Below are 21,500 nucleotides of genomic sequence, written 5' to 3'. Positions count from 1 at the left end.
AAGAAGAAACTGGAGATGACACAAACAGATGGAAAGATACACCATATTTTTGTATTGGAATAATTAATATTGTAACTATGAATATACTACCATGGCAGTCTATAGATTCAATGCAATCCTTATCAAATCACCAGTGGCATTTTTCACAGAAGTGAGACAAAAACTTTCACAATTTGTATGGAAACACAAAAGACCCCAAGTAGCCAAAGCAGTGGTAATAAAAATGGAGCTGGAGGTTTCTTGACTTCAGACTATACCAGGATTTCAAAGTCAATTTTATGAAACTTATGTTTGACTCTAGCTTCATCCCTTGTCACTGCCCATCGGCAGCTCCCTTGGCACTGTTCCCTCTAGCCATGATGAATGTCTTTGATTTCCACATGACTTGATACTATCACTTGCCTTTGTATCTTTATACATTTTATCCCCTCTGCCTGGAGCACTTAAAACCTTTTTTTCTTTAAAAGTATGAAATAAAACACACCCAGAGAAAAAGACTTAAACATAATATATTATATAGTGAGTAATTATAAAGTGAACACCTGTGTATCCTCTACTAAGTCAAGAAAAAAATAATAATAATATCAATGTCCCAGAGGCCCACCAATGATTGTTTCATGTTAAAGCCTCCTTATTTTCTTCCCTCCACAGTCAAGTTAACCACTATTTGAATTTTATTCCCTTGCTTAAAAAAATAATAGTTTACCAATTACACATGAATTTCTAAACAGTCTGATTTTTAAGATTTATGTAGTCATGCTCTATATTTTCCTTCTTTCACTCATAATTATGTTTGTAAGACAAACATGCCTTGGTCAGTGTCTCAACTTCCATTCATGTGTCAGTTCTCTGCTTCCCACCAAAACTGAGATTTGTGGCTGAGATGGTGGAGAATCTGCCTGCAATGCAGGAGACCTCGGTTCAGTCCCTGGATTCCCTGGAGAAGGGAATGGCTACCCACTCCAGTATTCTTGCCTGGATAATTCCATGGACAGAGGAGCCTGGCAGGCTTCAGTTCATGGGGTTGCAAAGAGTCAAATGACTGAGCGACTTTAACTTTTCACTGAAGCTGTAGATCAATCTGTGAAGAATTCACACTGTAACCATTTTGAATTCCATTTCTTGAACATGGATACATTTTCCTTTACTTGGGTCTTTTTAAAATGTTTCTCAGTAAATAACACAATTTTGATATGTTACAAGGCACTTCTATTTTTGGATACTACTGTAAATTATGGTCTTTTTGATAGTTTTGTTTGATTTTTTTTTGCTGTACATGGAATAAAACTAAATTTTATATATTGATTTTGTGTCCACTTTGTATCCATCAAGCTTAATAAATTCTCTTGGTAAATTTTAATGATTTGTATGCAATTCATCTGGGTTTTCATGAGCAACAATAATTTTTATTTTTCTTTTTCCAGTCCTTACACCTTTTATATCTTTTTGTGCCTTACTTTGATGACTAAAGCCGCCAGTACAGCACTTGAGTAGAAGTGAGAAGACTTGAGTTGTTCTTGATTTCAATAACATCTTTATTAAGTATGATAATTGCAGTAGGCTTATTTGTACTTTGCCTGTATTAGATTAATAAATTTTCTTTCTATTCTTAGTTTGCTTAGAACTATATTATGTATGGATGTTGAATTTCATAAAATGATTTTCTGCACTTCTGAAGATAATCATTTGATTATATATTTTTTAGTTAACGTGATCCATTACATTGATGGATTTTCTTATATTCTTTTCCTTAAAAGTTTTTTTTGAACCTCAAATACACAGAATTAGATTAATCATAATTCTTGAGTCAGGACACTAACATCTCTGGCTCTTTCATGCTCACTTTAGGTATTTACATAATTATTTTAATTGACTGTAATAATATATTGTTTGTGTAGCACTGCCATGAAAAGCAACACTGTATCACTCACAGAAATTGATATTTACTTACAAGACCTGCTTCCATATCCCCCCTTGCCCACCCAAGCAAAAAATAATTGTGAAATCTTTTATTTTCTTTTTAGAACATTTTATATCTTTTTTATTTGTATGAAAAAGATATCATGGTGACACTTTTTCACATAATATTTTGTTGCTTAAGTTTACCCATATATTGCACGTATATATAATTATCTTTTTGGACTACTGAATGCAATATATTGTGTGAATATAAAATAATTTGTTGATTCTCACTTAGAAGAACATTTGAGGGTGCTCCAAGTTATTTTACATTATTCACAGTGCTTTTATGAACATTCTTGTACATTGATTAATTTTCTAATATTAAACCAATCTGCATAATCTTGTATATATACAACTTATAACAAAATTAATTTTGTATCTATACATATATATGTATGTATATATTACAATATATCCTTGTAGCATTTTTATATCTAATAGTTTTTAGTTCTTAATCCTTTACCCCTGTGTTATCCTTTACTCTTCTCTCTCTTTGTTGATAGCCACTAATTTTTTCTTTGTATCTGAGTCTGCTTCTTTTTAAAAAAAATATTCATTAATTTGTTGTATTTATTTAGATTCCACATAAAAGTGATATCATACTTATCTTTCCTTCTGTTTTTATTTACCTGGGCCCTCTTTTTTTTTCTTTTTTCCTTGAAGAGTCTGTCTAAAAGTTATCAATTATGTTTATCTCTTTGATGAACCAATTCTTAATCCTATCCCTCTCCTCTATTATCTTTTTGTCTCTGCTTCATTTATTTCTGCTCTGATATTTATAATTTTTTATTCTACTGTCTTTGAATTTTATTTGTGCTTATTTTTCTAGTTCCTATGGTTGAATTATTTATTTGAGATTTTTTTTCTTTTTCCTGAGGTGGATTGGAGTTGGTTTTGCTGCATTCCATGATTTTGAACATTATGTTCCTATTTTTATTTGTCTATAGGTATCTTTTGACTTCCTCTTTGGTTTTCTACAGAGACACATTTATTTTCATATTGGTTATTTATTTTCATGTTGTTCAGACTTCATGCATTTGTGTTTTTGGTAGTTTTTTCTTATAGTTGATTTCTAGTTTCATAGCCTTGTGGTTGGGAAAAATGCTTGATGTAATTTCAGTGTTCTTGAATTAATTGCAACTTATTTTCTGCCCTAATATATCATCTATCCTTTAGAAAGCTCCATATGCACTTGAAAAGAATGTGTATATTACTGGTTTAGGTGGAATGTCCTATATATATATATAATCTATTAAGTTCACTTGACCTAATATGTCTAATATGTCATTTAATGCCACATTTCCTTGTTGATTTTCTGTTTGATTGGTCTAGTTATTGTTAGTTAAGTTCAGCTCAATTGCTCAGTTGTGTCCGACTCTTTGCGACCCCATGGACTGCAGCATTCCAGGCCTCCCTGTTCATCACCAACCCCTGGAGTTGGATCAAACTCATGTCCACTGAGTCAGTGATGCCATCCAACCATCTCATCCTCTTCGTCCCCTTCTTCAGCTGCCTTCAATATTAGCATCAGAGTCTTTTCCAATGAGTCAGTTCTGTGCATCAGGTGGCCCAAGTATTAGAGTTTCAGCTTCAGCATCAGTCCTTCCAATAAATACTCAGGACTGATTTCCTTTAAGATTAACTGGTTGGATCTCTTGCAGTCCAAGAGACTCTCAAGAGTATTCTCCAATACCACAGTTCAAAAGTATCAGTTCTTTGGCACTCAGCTTTCTTTATGGTCCAACTCTCACATCCATACATGACTACTGGAAAAACCATAGCTTTGACTAGATGGACCTTTGTCGGCAAAGTAATGTCTTTGGTTTTTAATATGCTAAGTTGGTCATAACTTTTCTTCCAAGGAGCAAGCGTCTTTTAATCTCATGGCTGCAGTCACCATCTGTAGTGATTTTGGAGTTCAAGAAAATAAAATGTCTCACTGTTCCGTTGTTTCCCTATCTATTTGCCATGAAGTGATGGAACCGGATGCCATGGTCTTAGTTTTCTGAATGTTGAGTTTTAAGCCAGCTTTTTCACTCTCTTTCACTTTCATCAAGAGGTTCTTCAGTTCATCTTTTCTTTCTGCCATAAGGGTGGTGTCATCTATATATCTGAAGTTATTGATGTTTCTCCCAGCAATCTTGATTCCAGCTTGTATATTAGTTAGGATCATGTAAACTCAGATTTACAGAAACCTAATATTAACAGTGGCTTGAAAGACTCCAGAAATGAGCAATCCAGGGTCAGTACAATGATGCGTGATTTGCAGTTTTTCAACCTTTTCACATTTTGCTTCAATGCTCTTTAGCATTGTAACTCATAAGCCAAAGTAGATATCCAGTTAGAAATCCAGTTTGAATCTTCACATTTCAGTCTGTGGGCAGGGGAAGGGACTAAGTAAGCGCACACATCTCTCTCTCTTCTTTTAATGGCACCTCCCCAAAATTGCACATATGACTAATATTTACATCCAAACCGCCTAACTCTAATTACATGCCCACTCTCGGTTTGCCTGCCAAGTATATATGGAATAATCACATGTTTATCCCTTTGGAAAAGGAGGGAACAGACTGCAACAACTTGTGACCTTTTCATCCTCTCCAGTCTCATCTCCCAGTCACTCAGTTCTCCTGGAAGCTATTGCTAACTACATTTTGTATCATTTTAAAAATGATGTGTGTGAGTACATTTATATTTTATACATATATACATGTATATATTTAATTGCTTTGTTTATTGTATACTAGTGTTATGAGAATATATTATAGACATTTGTTCATCATATGCTTTTTGTTTAATAATATATTTTTTATATATTTCCACATAGTATAGATGAACCATAATTTACTTAAACCACTCCCCTTTTCATACACATTTATATGTTTTCAAATGTTTGTAGTGAATATTTTATTAACATATATTATTTAATATTTGTATGAAACAGTATATGTCACTAGAAATGTAATTATTGGGCTAAATGGCATAAACACTTTTAATTTTAATAGGTTTAATGAATTTATTTTCTTGGAAGTTGTGCCAAATTGCACTACCACTGGTAATGCGTGAGATTATTTGATAGTTTGTATTTTATTAGACATTTTTACCAACACAGCATCTTACTGGAATTTTTAATCCATGCCTTTGTTAGGTTAAAAATGGTGATTCCTTTTAGTTTTGATTTTTATTCCTCTTAATTTGATGGTATTGATAATTCCCTTTTTATTTGGTAATGGTGGGCTTTTGTGGGTTTTGTGGTGGGTATTTTGCCTTGCAGAAGTATTTTATTTTTATGTAGTTTAACTTATCAGTCTTCTATTTGTCACTTCTAGGATTTGTATTACAATTAGAAAGTCTCTCCTGCTCTGAGATTATGAAAAAAGGTTTTCCTCCTTCTTCTGGTAGTTTTATGATTTCAGTTCTTTGTGCTTAAGCCTTTGATTAATCATGAATTTCTCTTGTTTTAGACAATAAGTTAAGAGATCTACCATTATTTTTTAGGCTGAAAATCTTGTAGTCCTACCACTATCTGTTGACCAAGCCTTCTTTCTCTCACAGATAAGAGCTACTTCAATACTTATAGTCTAATCTCTGAACTCTTAAATTTTCTTTAGTGATGCACATTTTTCTCCCTTCTATCAGTACTAAATTGATCAGGTTGTCCATTTTATTTACATACAGTTGCTTATAGTAGTCTTTTATGGTCCTATGTATTTCTGTGGTGTCCATTATAACTTCTTTTTTCATTTCTCACTTTCTTGATTTGGGCCCTTTCCTGTTTTTCCTTGATGAGTCTGGCTAAAGGTTTATCAGTTTTGCTTATCTTTTCAAAGAACTGGATTTTAGTTTCATTGATATTTTCCATTGTTTAGTCTATATTTCATTTATTTATACTCTGAAAAAATAAGCTGTATTAGTTAGTGAAAGTTTGTAGTTTAATATCTATAGGAGTGGTCCACATTTGTTTTTCATTTTCTGAATTTTCTTGATTGTTTTATCTACTTTAGATAAAATTAAAACAGGTATTTTATTTTAGAGTGAGCTTATGATACTTAAAAATCCTATTCACATCTTTATTAAGAAACTGTTCTCTTTTTACCAGTGACTCTCTCCCTTCCTTGCTTTTCTGTTTTGCATATAGTACAGAAATCCCTTTTTTGATATCTTTAACATTCCCCTGAAGTCATCTAGTCACATTTTTTCACTCAATAGTAGATAATTGTAGAAATTAAAAGTCCTTAATATTCTTGTGTCGATCTTTGATTTTTAATTCATCTTGTGTCTTTTTGTTCATTGTCTTTTCAATACTGGCATTATCAGATATAGGTCATATTAGAAGTAATGTCTTCATAGAATATGCAGAAATAGCCTCTAGGTTACTTTCTTGTATAATTTAAAGCCGGGATCAATTAATTAGAAGGCCATGACTGAGAAACCCTGGAGAGGACTCTATTTGTCATTACTATCTAAGAGTTTACATATTACATTGTCAGGTTAAAAATCAAATTAAATACTAAATATGAATGAATTCAAACCATTTATTCTTTAAATTTAATTATTTAAGGGAAAAACTGGGGGGAAACTAAGAAAGTACTACTGAGAACTCTGGATGTAAGAGGGCTAAAATGAGCACTTTTGGTAGACATGATTATTAAGCGAAAATGGTAGTAGGAACAGGAAAATGGGACTTTCTATAATCTCAATTTAGCTTACATTCTTAGATGGGAATGACCTTGTAAAAGAAGTGTCTTACATGTACACTGTACATAGCATTTCTATAACTCCGTATGTGCTGGGTCAAAACAATCAATGCATCATTTTGTAGAAAGGGCTTTCACTCATTCAATGTTAGTCTAGAGGTTTAAGAATTTTAAATTGACCACAGTCTGCAGGATAGCAAAGAGGTGAATAAATATGAAAATTACAAGATCAGTTTCTCAAGTTGAACCACATAAAGTTAAAATTCATTAGTTCTATTTTATCTTAACATATATATGAAGGTATAAATTTTGCCCGGAGGGGTAATGTACACTTCACCATTTTTAAGTCTGTTTATCAAAGAATGTTAAGAAACATTTAGCTTTCTTCCTTGAGTAGAACTAAATCATATTGATAAGATAGTCTGCTTCAGCTTTCTGTTTCTGAATACAAGAAATTTATGTTTTCCTTCTATAAATATATTTACCACATGAAGGAGAGCTAGAAACTGGCAGAATAAGATATTAATATAGCCACAGTGTTTATTCCCCCTTTAAAGAAGACAGCGTGCTTTTGCATTGAAAAATCTATTACAGCTTTTTTTCCAGCCTTTGTAACTTTGTTTGCTACACATTGTGTTTTAAAAAGTCAATTCAGACAAGATGTTTAGTGTCACCGTTTCAACATGCCATTTTCTCCTGCTACAAGGAATTTAAATGACAGTCATATATTTTGAGCAATTTCTGAAAACACACTTTTTCTTTTAAACTATACACAAACTCAATTAGCGTGCAGGTCAGTAAGTGGGAAGGCATTTATAGACTCAAATCATTTTGGGTTAAGGAGTAGACACCCTGAAAGCTTACTAATTAATGGAATGGAAATAATGCTTGGAACCTCTCCAAACAGTAACAGTCTCAATGGAGCAATTAAATATGTATGAAGAATGTTTGCTGAGAAGTTCAAAGACATAAACCGGGGATTTATATTTTTGGTTTAATTTATTCAGCACCTTCCAGTGAGCTGATGCTTGATGGTCTAAAGATGTTTCTGGGCCCCTGTGTACACTGTATCCTGCACGGAGCTTTGACTGACAATCAGTCAGAAACAATGTTTATTTTAATCATTTAAAGAAGTGCAAGAGAGGGGGGAAAAATAGGAGTTTGGGATTAGCATTCAGGTACCTAGAACTGCCTCATGAATAAATTGGGCACTATTAAGAGTATGCCAGACAATCTTCAGCCCATTTAATTGAAAGTATTGGCATTAGCAAAACTCTCATTTCTGCTCACAGCAGTGGCATTTAGGCCTTCAAATTATAGCTCACTTATGTTATTGCTGTAATCTGTATCTTCAGATCATTACTCTTCCCTCTCACAAAGGGAAGTCTGTGTGGTAGTGACTAGCTGCACTTTTATGTCCTTAGTGAGTAATGCAGCTATTGTAATATTACTGATTAAATCAACTATAAAAGAGATTTTTGCAAAAAAAAAAAAAAGCAACAGAATGAGAAGGCAATATTTTCTTCTGTGCTCTAGTCTTTTTTTAATTTCAAGGAACATAAACATATTTAATAGAGAAAGGTTGCTTTGTTCGTTTTCCTGGGGATTTCTGTTCAAATGTATGTGGGGCTATACTCATAATCTCTCACTGAGCATTGTTGCTCATTATTCTAGGCTGCAGGAATTGAAGTTATCAAACAACTGCAATCCATATAATGGGCAAAATATCCAAAGAAGGTCAAGGTTTTGAGGGGGTTCTCAGTGGCATGATCGCTCTGCTGGATGCCCCTACCGTTTCCCCTGTACATATAACCTCATCCTGGGAAAATGGCCTTACAGGGACCAGAGCCATGCTCCAGAGTGAGTGACGACTCTGAGGAGGAGCCATGAAGCCCAGGCATTCGTCACTGAAATAGATTTACAGCATTTATTTAAGGAAAAAGCTGAAGCATCACCATAATTTAACTGGATATAAAATGAAAACAGACCTTCCAAAATGAAAACCTGAAATCCCAGGGAGGCATTTAAACAGTGGTTACTGACAGTTCTGTCATGGCCAATTTATAAGCTGTGAAAGTGCCCTGCTTTCAAAGCTTCTTTTAGAACCCTGGCATTTGGGGCCTATCAGCCATCAGTTGGATGCGTTTCTTATACTGAGGAAATCCTAAAGGTGCTTATAAGATAATAGATTCAGCTCCCCTGAGACCTGGCACTTACTGGTCTGTGATGGCAACATGAGACCAAGCATAGTCTGACCATTGTTGGAGATCACCGAGGAAATGGTACACAGGTCTGTCACATATATATAAAACTGTAATTAAATTATTGAATAATTATAACTATTGAATAATCTTATTAGTTGACACTGAATCGCCCAACACTCCTAACTAATCTTTTAGTTAGTGACTCTGTACTCTAGATGGTTAAAGAAAATGGTGTTAAAGATATTCACCTGTAGGTAAGTCAAGCATGCATTTCTGAGGTCACAGACAAGTAAATGACAAAGGAAAGCATCTAGCACTAGCTTCTTCTTTTTTTTTTTTTCCATTTATTTTTATTAGTTGGAGGCTAATTACTTTATATCATTGCAGTGGTTTTTGTCATACATCGAAATGAATTAGCCATGGATTTACATGTATTCCCCATCCCGGTCCCCCCTCCCACCTCCCTCTCCACCCAATCCCTCTGGGTCTTCCCAGTGCACCAGGCCCGAGCACTTGTCTCATGCATCCAACCTGGGCTGGTGATCTGTTTCACCCTAGATAATATACATGTTTCGATGCTGTTCTCTTGGAACATCCCACCCTTGCCTTCTCCCACAGAGTCCACAAGTCTGTTCTATACATCTAAGTCTCTTTTTCTGTTTTGCATATAGGGTTATCGTTACCATCTTTCTAAATTCCATATATATGTGTTAGTATACTGTAATGGTCTTTATCTTTCTGGCTTACTTTGCTCTGTATAATGGACTCCAGTTTCATCCATCTCATTAGAACTGATTCAAATGAATTCTTTTTAATGGCTGAGTAATATTCCATGGTGTATATGTACCACAGCTTCCTCATCCATTCATCTGCTGATGGGCATCTAGGTTGCTTCCATGTCCTGGCTATTATAAACAGTGCTGTGATGAACATGGGGGTGCACGTGTCTCTTTCAGATCTGGTTTCCTTGGTGTGTATGCCCAGAAGTGGGATTGCTGGGTCATATGGCAGTTCTATTTCCAGCTTTTTAAGAAATCTCCACACTGTTTTCCATAGTGGCTGTACTAGTTTGCATTCCCAACAACAGTGTAAGAGGGTTCCCTTTTCTCCACACCCTCTCCAACATTTATTGTTTGTAGACTTTTGGATAGCAGCCATCCTGACTGGCGTATAATGGTACTTCATTGTGGTTTTGATTTGCATTTCTCTGATAATGAGTGATGTTGAGCAGCTTTTCATGTGTTTGTTAGCCATCTGTATGTCTTCCTTGGAGAAATGTCTGTTTAGTTCTTTGGCCAATTTTTTGATTGGGTCATTTATTTTTCTGGAGTTGAGCTGGAGGAGTTGCTTGTATATTTTTGAGATTAATCCTTTGTCTGTTGCTTCGTTTGCTATTATTTTCTCCCAATCTGAGGGCTGTCTTTTCACCTTGCTTATAGTTTCCTTTGTTGTGCAAAAGCTTTTAAGTTTCATTAGGTCCCATTTGTTTATTTTTGCTTTTGTTTCTAAAATTCTGGGATGTGGGTCATAGAGGATCCTGCTGTGATTTATGTCGGAGAGTGTTTTGCCTATGTTCTCCTCTAGGAGTTTGATAGTTTCTGGTCTTACATTTAGATCTTTAATCCATTTTGAGTTTATTTTTGTGTATGGTGTTAGAAAGTGTTCTAGTTTCATTCTTTTACAGCCCAGTTTTCCCAGCACCACTTGTTAAAGAGGTTGTCTTTTTTCCATTGTATATCCTTGCCTCCTTTGTCGAAGATAAGGTGACCATAGGTTCGTGGATTTATCTCTGGGCTTTCTATTCTGTTCCATTGATCTATATTTCTGTCTTTGTGCCAGTACCATACTGTCTTGATGACTGTGGCTTTGTAGTATAGTCTGAAGTCAGGCAGGTTGATTCCTCCAGTTCCATATGCTGACTGGACCAGATCACTCTCAGAAACCTTTACTCTCAAAATACTAATGTGCCACCCAGAGATCATCCCCACCCCAGGCTCACCACCCCCTGCCTTCAGCTTCATTACCAACAGCAACAAAAAAACGCAGCTTCATAGCATAGTGTTCAAGGCTTTATCAGGTTCACCTCCATTTACTGTTTGCATCTTTGAACATCTGTAAACCAGCTTACCTGCCACCTGCTCACAAGAACACAAGCTTTCCATGCTCTCCTTTGAAGTGGGGGATGTGGACCATGTTCCACTCTCCCCAGAGGGCCTTCCTCCCTTTTCCAGTTAATCACCTCATACATATCCAAAATTCATCTGTAGTGCCATTTTTATGGAGTCCTGCTCTATCTCTGTTATTTAGGACTTCTTTTCATTTCACATCTCTTGATTCATCTTTACATCATAGTACTGCTTCCTAGTCTTTGAGTTGGGTGTTGATGTGGGCTTGATTTACACTGAGATGAAATACCTTTCTCAGTTGAAAGACTTAGAACACTTTGTTTAACCTTCTGAGCTTCACTTTTTCCACAGGGTTGTAGAAAGCATCTAAGGGTGTTTGACACTGGGTAGGCATTAAAGACTTTTAAGGAACTGTCAGACTCACCTACCCCTGTCCAAAAAAATATATCTGTTGTTCTTCAGCAAAATGAGAGCAATAAAGGTTATGGACTAGGATTTTATGTTTGTTGCTGTTTATAGTTGTTACTTAGCAAAAAGAAGACAACAATTAAGAAAGAGGAGAAAGAGAGGGAGAAGAAGGTGAAGGAGAAAGATAAGAATGCAGTCCTCTATTGAGCCTCTAATTAAAAATAAAAAAAAATCAGTGCTTGTAACATAAATGTCAAGAGCCAACGCATATTTTAAATGTTTTTTATTGTGGCAAAATATAAAACATAGTGTAAAACACACTGTTTTAACCATATTTAACTGTACAGTTCAGTGGCACTAAATACATTCACATCGTTGTGAAACTCTCACCCTGACCTATCTCCCAAAGTTTTTACTTTCCTAAACTGAAGTTCTCCTGCCAGTAAACATTAACTCCCCATTCCTCCTTCCTACCCATCCCCCGGCTTGTGGCATCTACCAGTATACCTTCTGACTCTTTGAATTTGGCTATTCTAGCTACCTGGTATAAGAGGAATGAAATAGCATTTATCTGCACCTAATGCATTTTTGAACTATGGTTTTAAATGGTATGTCTAATATTACATTTATATCTTTAAAAAATTACCAATCAAAATACAGGAAAGAAATAAATGAGAATTTTTTAAACTTATTTTTTATTGAGGAAATAATGGCATGTCATATTGTGTAAGTCTGAAGTATGCAATGTGTTGATGTGATACATTTGTTTATTGCAATATGGTTACTTTTTCACATTGGTAACGAAACATTAATGAATAGGGTGAGTATCTGTGCATTGGAGAGGGCATATATGACCTGATATGTTATCTTTTTTCAATTATACAGTTAAAACATTCTCATATTAGCCCCAGAATCAAAAAGCAGATACAAATGTTAGCATACACATTGCTGAAATTTTCACCATATTTGGAAAGGATATTCAGGGTGATCAACTTAAAATGTGGTCTCCTATGGTTTATGCACAATTCATTCTGCCCTAAGGAGACACCTTAAGGCAAGAAGCAGCCATCTTCTCAACACACTGAAGCTAGAAAACTGGAGCATAACCATGTTAAGGGGTGGAAAAAGTCTGGAAATAGGGAATGAACCAGTTGCTGTTAAACACTGTACTAAGAATCCTGCAATTATTTTTCCTATAAATAATTAGACAATGGGTGGTGAAGGTGGGAAGGCAGTAGACTTACATGAGCCTCCCCACATTCTAAGCCACAAGAGCAGAATTGCTGAATTTCAAGTGTTGGTTGTAAGCAGCTCCTTTTCCTAAAGACAAATCTACCTAATGGGCTCAAGGAGATTAGAAACTGTGATTGTTTGCATGACTCCATTAATTCAGCAGGAAGTTAGTATTCTCTAGGCACGTTATATGTTGACTCCATATCATTCTCATGGCGTCTGTGTGAGGCTGACATTGTTACCCACACATAGGCCATTTGAGCAGACAGATTAGGTAATTTATTAAGGCCACACACTGGTAAATGTAAGAGCCACAATATCCACTGTGATTTCAGAATGCATAAAAGCCGTTATGCTATACTGACACCTTCTACATGAACCCTTACAAATACACAGACACAATCAAAGAGAAGCATTACAAAAATATGAATAAAGGTCTTGTCAGTAGAGAATCTTGGAAAATGATCTTGGGGAAAAATTGTCTGATCCTCCTTTCTTTCCCTTTACTCCATTTGACCAAAAAGAAAAAAGAGAGAGGCAACAATTCAAGTAAGGTAATAGTAAAGTGAAGTCTCTCAATCGTGTCCGACTCCTTGTGACCCCATGGACGGTAGCCTACCAGGCTCCTCCATCAGTAGGATTTTCCAGGCAAGAGTACTGGAGTGGGTTGCCATTTCTTTCTCCAGAGGATCTTCCTGACCCAGGGATCGAACCTGGGTCTTCTGCATTGCAGGCAGACACTTTACCATCTGAGCTACCAGGGAATCCCAAGATAATAGTAACCATTATGAAACAAAAAATTAAAAGACATAGCTTAGAATGGCTTATGAATAGTTAAGTAAACTCAACAAATTTCTAATCATCAAAAGAAATCAATCACAAGTCAAAAGACTGACATATTGACTATATACCTGTGTATATTTGCTTATATATACATTTTCAATAGAAAATAGTTTTAAAACATTTTAAATGATTGAAGAAGATGATTAATATTCTTACTAAAGAATCAATCAATTTGAAAAACACTATGAAAGTGAAGTTTATAGAAAATACATAAAAATAACAACATGTAAAATTAACAACTTGATTATTGAACACAGACATTCTAATGAAAACTGCAGGATACCATCTTCACCCATCAAATTGGCCTAGATACTTTTTTAAGTTTCTACTGTATAAGATAAAAATAGACACTCATACACTGCTGGTGGGGAGTGTAATTTGAATCAACTTTCTAAGAAACAACTTTTAAAATACAGAATGTACCCTTAAATAATCATAACTTTTGATTCAGTAATTATTCTGCTTGTAAAAGTATAAGTTAAGAAAATACTAGATATTGACTAGGGTGTATAACACTGACATATTAGAAACAACGAGCAAGTCTAAATAAGCTAAATAATTTTTTGTCATGGAATATTATTTAACATTAACTGTTTAGCTAAAATAATATTTTTGAAGAACATGAACATTTTCTGATAAAAATACCCACAATGTAACAAGTTTAGTGTAAAATCAGGATACAAACTTGGAAATGGCTTAATCATAGTTTTGTACCACACACATGTGGGCACATGCATTTGCACATACACAGGTATGCACATATAGCTACAAAAAAATACTGAAATGAAATACAATCAAAGAATTACAAAACACTAGCACAAAATCATCCATCAAATTATTATTGGAGTAATTTTACTTTCTATTATGTGCTTTTCTATAACTATGAGCATTAAAACATAATTTTAAAATGGAAAATATGTTTTGGAAAACCATCCTTTCATATTTCAAAATGAGGATACATCACTGGCTACTGCGCAGCATTGTTATTAAGTGAAGTGTGCTATTGATCACCTGACTTAGGGAGCCAATCCAGATAATACCTTAGATCCCCAAGGGCATTTGATATTACATTATTCATTTCAGTCATTTCTAACTCCAATTACATTGCTGGAAACACTACTTAGGGGCATCATTTGTGGTCAGCAGTTTGAAAAAACTTTGTTTTCAAGTTTATACATCACTTTGCTGGCAAAGGTCCATATAGTCAATGCTATGGTTCTCCAGTAGTCGTGTGTAGATGTGAGAGTTGGACCATAAAGAAGGCTGAGCACCAAATTGACACTTTTGAACCATGGTGCTGGAGAAGACTCTTGAGAGTCCCTTGGACAGCAAGGAAGTCAAACCAGTCAATCCTAAAGGAAATCAACCCTGAATATTCATTGAAAGGACTGATGCTGAAGCTTAACCTCCAATACTTTGGCCACCTGATGTGAAGAACTGACTCACTGGATGCTGGGGAAAATTGAGGGCAAGGGGAGAAGGGGGGCTACAGAGGGTGAGATGGTTGGATGGCATCACCAACTCAATGGACACAAGTTTGAGCAAACTCAGGACAGGAAAGCTTGGCATGTTACAGTTCATGGGGTCACAAAGAATCTGACGTAACTAAACAACTGAACAACAACGATATACCCACATACTATGTATACACCTATATGGACATATAAAGATAAGATACAATTTGTCTTATATATAAAATTTAATATATATTTGTATGTTCATATATAATAAACAACATATATGTTTTAAAGAAATAGCATACCTTTTCTGGTTTTTAATTGCATTTCTGCACTTTTAAAAATTGCAGCCACATGCAGCCATATTTAAAGCTCTGTTGGTCAGTTATATAGAGTCTCATTATTATACTTAAAAGAAGTTAGTATTGAATGTGGACCCAAAATGTCATGTTTTAACCTTTTAAATATGAAAAAGGAAAGAAATATGCAATCACATATTTCAATAAAGCTAAATTTCATTTTCAGCCTCATCTCATTATTTATGATTTGATCAGAATCACAAGATGAAATTACTCTTATAAATAATACATGGGTATTTCATGTGGATTTTGATGTAGATTTATTCAATGTAGAATTTTAGTGCCTTATATTACCATGCATTCTTGCATTTTATACCAAAAATTATGGCCAGTAGTAATATAACGCATTAGAATTTAGTATGATGTCACAAACCCCCAAAAGAATTTACAGATACAATTAAAAAGTATAAAATAACATAGGCTTTTATTTTACTTGATTTCTGCTTCTGAAAATAGCATTATTTGGATTAATAAAATACCAATGCCTTTAAAGCATTTTCGTTATCTTTAAAAATGCACAATTTTTTTCTACAAGTTACTGAGTTTTACCAGTCCCAGCATGTGATGATAATTTGTTTGGTATTAAGTCTTTTTCAAAAGAGTTTATAACTTGGACATTATTTGGATAAACAGCCCTGTTTTATGCATAGCTTTTTCCTATTTCCAAGTCTGTGGCTGGCTCCTGTTGCCCGTGACAAATGGCCCCTATCCATCCTAGTTAACCCTTCCTCACATAAAAGAAAAGGCCTCCCAGATGGTGCTAGTGGGAAAGAACATGCCTGCCATTGTAGGAGGCACGAGAGACTCAGGTTAGATCCCTGGGTTGGGAAGATCCCCTGGAGGAGGGCACACTCCAGTCCCCTCAAAAAGCCCATGTACTAGGTCGCTGGAAGAGAGGGGAAGGGAATATTGGACACCCATGAGACTCTCCTCTTTCTCAAACACCACTCCAGTCTGGACACCACTCGACTCTCAATATATTGGTTCTACTCAGTGAAACAACACATCATTCAGGAGAGACTTTTTGTTTTGCATGTTCTTCTCAGAACAAAGAGTTATAATATGCAATAAGGGGGAAATCCATGAGAAAATGTGGTATTTCGGTTTTCAATAAAGTATATATTGTGCACATATGTCTTTCAGTTGAGACTAAATTCTTTCTGCTATAACAGTTCTTAACTTTCTTAACTCATTGCTGTTCAGTCATAACTTTGTTAATTTTCATACTTTTCTTTAGTATAATTTGTATCCCATAATCTTTAAAATAAGCAGATTCAGAAAACCTAGAGGTTATCAATGCTTCTTGTTGTTCAGTTACCCAGTCATGTCTGACTCTTCATGACCCCATGGACTGCAGCACACCACGCCTTCCTGTTCCTCACCATCTCCTTGAGTTTGCCCAAGTTCATGTCCATTCCATGTTTATTACCTTTAAATAAAGAGAAAACATAATTTGAAATGGAGAGGCATTGGTCAAAGGGTACCATGTTTCAGTTATGCAATATAAATATGTTCTGGAACTCTAATGTATAGCATGGTGACTATAGTTAATTTATTATTTTGAAATTTACTGAAACTCGGCCTTAAATTTTTTCATCACACACAAAGAAAGCAGCTATATGAGGTCAAGGATTTGTTAAGTAGCTCAATTGTGGTAACCATTTCGTAATGCATGTGTTTATCAAAACATTACATTGCACACCATAAATATATACAATTTTTGTCAATGTGTTGCTTAGTCACTAAGTCGTATCTGACTCTTTTCTGACCCCATGGACTGTAACTCCCCAGGTTCCTCTGTCTGTGGGGTTTCCCTTGCAAGAATACTGGAGTGGGCTTCCACTTCTTTCTCCAGAGGATTTTCCCCACCCAGGGATGGAACATCTGTCTCCTGCTTTGGCAAGTGGATTCTTTACTTCTGAGTCACCAGGGGAGCCCTTTTGTCAATTGTTGGAAGAGGGTGTTTGCTATGACCAGTGCGTTCTCTTGCGAAAACTCTATTAGCCTTTGTCCTGCTTCATTCTGTACTCCAAGGCCAAATTTGCCTGTTACTCCAGGTGTTTCTTGACGTCCTACTTTTGCATTCTAGTCCCCTCTAATGAAAAGGACATCTTTTTTGGGTGTTAGTTCTAGCCAGTCTTCTAGGTCTTCATAGAACCCTTCAACTTCAGCTTCTTCAGTGTTACTGGTTGGGGCATAGACTTGGATTGCCGTGATACTGAATGGTTTGCCTTGGAAATGAACAGAGATCATTCTGTCATTTTTGAGACTGCATCCAAGTATACTGCATTTCGGACTGTTTTGTTGACTGTGATGGCTACTCCATTTCTTCTAAGGGATTCCTGCCCATAGTAGTAGATACAATGGTCATCTGAGTTAAATTCACCCATTCCAATCCATCTTAGTTTGCTGATTCCTAGAATATCGACGTTCACTCTTGCCATCTCCTGTTTGACCACTTCCAATTTGCCTTGATTCATGGACCTAACGTTCCAGGTTCCTATGCAATATTGCTCTTTCCAGCATTGAACATTGCTTCTATCACCAGTCCCATCCGCAACTGGGTGGTATTTTTGCTTTGGCTCCATCCCTTCATTCTTTCTGAAGTTATTTCTCCACTGATCTCCATAGCATATTGGGCACCTACTGACCTGGGGAGTTCATCTTTCATTGTCCTATCTTTTTGCCTTTTCATACTGTTCATGGGGTTCTCAAGGCAAGAATACTGAAGTGAAACTTCAGAATACCGATGGAAACTTAATTACCTTTTTACTAAGAATTTCTTGATTTAGCTAGCTTTGATAGCAACTCAGTAGGTACTAAAGCATTAGGTAGACATTTGTGAACAAAATAAATCTGTGACATCATGTTTGATGTTAGACAGTAGTACAAACCTTTCCAAAGCTTAAAAGAAACTCCATATTCATTACATTAAGTTTTTAAAAATACGTGTTTATATTTTTCCTTTGACATTAGCTCTTGTTACCTTAGGCAATTACTGTCTAATTGTCTACTGTCTGAAACCAAATAATATGAACAGACATGGCTTCATTGAATAATGGTTGTTCTATTTCTTTGAATAGTTTGAAAGACTTGTGGCTCATATGGCTGATTATGAAGTTTCATTCACTTATGAAAAAAAATTTTCTTTCCTGATGACATATGGTGTGTATTCTAGGGAAATATTTTTAACATTAAGGCATCACCAGGAAAAAAAAAAAAAAGATTAGAGTGTTTTGACATTTCTTTTATTTAAACTCTTAGAGGAGAAAAATCAACCTTGTTAGATGAAAGAATCAATATTTATTCCAACCCTTTTGAAGAAACATTAAAGGTGGGTTCAAAACATTTGTAATTACATTTTACCTTGGAAAGCTTTTCACAATCCAATAGTCAATGTTTCTTTTAAGGCATCTCGATGGAGAAGATAGATTTCCTCGAGAATCGCATATAAAAGAATTAACGAACACACGGTAGTGGCTGTGCTCACAAGCTACTGGAATGTTGAGATGAGTATTGATCAGTTAAGTCTCTCATCCGAGTGTTTCATTAGTCTGCATTTTCCAGCATGGGGCCATCAGGAGAAGTGGCTACTGAGTTTGTGAAATATGGCAGTCCAAACAGAGATGCGCAGTAAGTGGATATAAAGGATTTAGTAAGAAATAAAAATGTGAAATATCAACCCCCTAAGTTTGTCTTGATTATAGGTTGTAATGACAATGTTTAGATACATTGGAACTAAATGTATTATTAAAATAAATGTCACCAGACTTCTCTGGTGGCACAGTGTATGAGAATCTGCCTGCCAATGCAGGGGATACAGGTTTGATCCCTGGTCCTGGAAGATTCCCAATGCTGCGGAGCAACTAATCCTGCGCTTAGTCGATCGTGTCTTCTAGGCCTCTGACCACGGCTACTGAGGCCCAGCAGTAACTACTGAAGTGTAGCGCTAGAGCCTGTGCTCCGCAAGGAGGCGTGCACGCCGCGAGGAAGGGGAGCGCTGCAACTAGAGAAAGCTTAGGCAGAGCGACGAAGACCCAGGGCAGCCAAACATAGAAGAATAAATAAAATTTAAAAACCAAAAAGAGCTTTTACGAGTCACCTTTTCACTTCTTTAAATTTGCTTTTTAATTGAAAGATAATTGCTTTACAATATTGTATTGGTTGCTGCCATTTATGAACATGAATCAGCTGTAGATATCCACATGTCCCTCCTGCGTGAACCTCCATCCCCGCCACCCCAGGTTGCCCCAGAGCACAGGGTTTGAGCTCCCTGCGTCATCCAGCAAGTTTCACTGGCTGGCTAATTTTGCATATGGTCATGTGTCTGTTGCAATGCTGCTCTCTCAGTTTGCCCCACTCTCGCCTCCCCCCACTGTGTCCACAAGTCTATTCACTGCGTCTATGTCTCTATTGCTGCCCTGCAAATAGGCTCATCAGTACTATCTTTCTAGATCCATGTATATACATTTATATACAATGTTTTTGTCTTTCTGACTTACTTCACTCTGTATAATAGGCTCTAGGTTCATCCACCTCTTTAGGACTAACTCAAATGTGTTCCCTTTTATGGCTAAGTAATATTCCATTGTATATATGTACCACATCTTCTTTATCCATTCATCTGTTAATTGGCTTCTAGGTTGCTTCCATGTCCTACCTATTGTATTATAAATAGTGCTGTGATGTACATTGGGGTATATGTGTCTTTTTAAATTATGGTTTCTTCAAGGTATTTTTCACTTTTTTTTAATGTGGCTATTAGAAAATTAAATTTTATGTATGTGGCTCACAGTTGTGAGTTGTATTATATTTCTGCCTTGTGTACAGAACATTTGAGTGAAAACATGCTTCACTATTCATGTCCAAATTATTTTCTTACTAAATTACACATGAGGAGGAACTGCTTTCTTAAGAGCCTGAGCTGGGTCCTTCTATGAGGTGTCAAGCCTTATAATCATTGTTCTAGTTATACAATATGGCAGCCTACAATATGAATCCTTACAATGTCCTGGGTGAGTTACATAAATTAACACGTTTACTTTTCTCAACACACAATGATGATCGCTTCTCGGCCTTTTGGCTAAGATCAAGTGTAGTATCAACACACAATGATATAGTTATTAACTAATACTAGGTTTAAATGAGGAAACTGAATCTGTGATGGCTTAAAAACTTGTGTGATATTATAGAGTGACTAAGTGTTTGAGTCAAGATTCAAAACTAAATTAGAGTCCTTATAGCCCCCCCCTTTTTTTTTTTTTTGTGAACTGGTTTTCTTTCTTCTATCTCAAGGCTTTCCAGGAAATCTACTAAGATATTGACTTGTATCAAGGTGTGATGCCAAAGAAGTGTATTAATCTTTGGGGGTGGTGATCATGATTAGGACGATTATGGGCAACAGTTATTATCAGATTTCTCCAACCTTAACTGCTCTACAATTTGTATGTGGTTAAATATGTAACTTCAGGAACAATAAATCATGGCGTTCACTGAGATGGGCACTTCGATATTTCTGTGCACATGTATCATTATAATGTTTAATAACAGTGCTCATATTAAAAATTAACATTAGCATCTTGGAATGAAAATTATTTCTTAGAGAGAAAAATGCATTGGAAACTAAATATATACTATAAAAACTCATTAAACTGTTTATACCCTTGTCCATATCTAGTGTTACTAATATTTGATGAATAATGAAAATTTTTTCTTTATGAAAAAATTTTAAAAACTAACATGAAAATTAAGAGAAGGAGGCAACAGAGAATGAGATGGTTGGATTGCATCACTGACTCGATGAACATGAGTCTGACCAAACTCCAGGAGATAGTGAAGGATAGGGAGGCCTGGTGTGCTGCAGCCCATGGGGTTGGAAAGAGCCAGACACAAAGTTAGCAACTAAACAACAACAACATGAAAATGATTACAGAGGTACATGACATTTGAGAACATTTAGAATATTGTGTTGACTCTTGTGTCAAGTAGGTTATTCTGATTTGCTTTACTGGTCAGCATTGTCTGTGGGACATCTTCCCGTATCAGCTTACCTGGCCAAGGTAGGGACTGGTGGCTGGCTTCCCTGGTGGCGCTTGTGGTAAAGAACCCGCCTGCCAGTGCAGGCAGATGCAAGAGACACAGATTTGATCCCTGGGTCAGGAGGATCCCCTGGAGGAGGACATGGCAACACACTCCAGCATTCTTGCCTGGA

At 35.8% G+C, this 21,500-nt stretch overlaps 1 protein-coding gene, 1 non-coding gene and 1 pseudogene across 4 annotated transcripts in view; 2 read left to right on the top strand and 1 right to left on the bottom strand.

The window, feature by feature from the left end:
• The window catches only part of TMEM117 (transmembrane protein 117), a 557,294-nt gene that overhangs the window by 395,093 nt on the left and 140,701 nt on the right, over window positions 1-21,500 (top strand). The window lies entirely within an intron of this gene.
• TRNAC-GCA (transfer RNA cysteine (anticodon GCA)) lies at window positions 13,322-13,394 on the bottom strand. The gene has a single exon. It is a non-coding gene; the product is annotated as a tRNA-Cys (tRNA).
• On the top strand, window positions 20,353-20,421 carry LOC139030973 (U2 spliceosomal RNA; annotated as a pseudogene).

Source organism: Odocoileus virginianus, chromosome 24 (assembly GCF_023699985.2).
Source record: "Odocoileus virginianus isolate 20LAN1187 ecotype Illinois chromosome 24, Ovbor_1.2, whole genome shotgun sequence".
Taxonomy (NCBI): Eukaryota; Metazoa; Chordata; class Mammalia; order Artiodactyla; family Cervidae; genus Odocoileus; species Odocoileus virginianus.
Note: the sequence above shows the minus strand (reverse complement) of the source record. Positions and strands in the feature narration are given on the sequence as shown.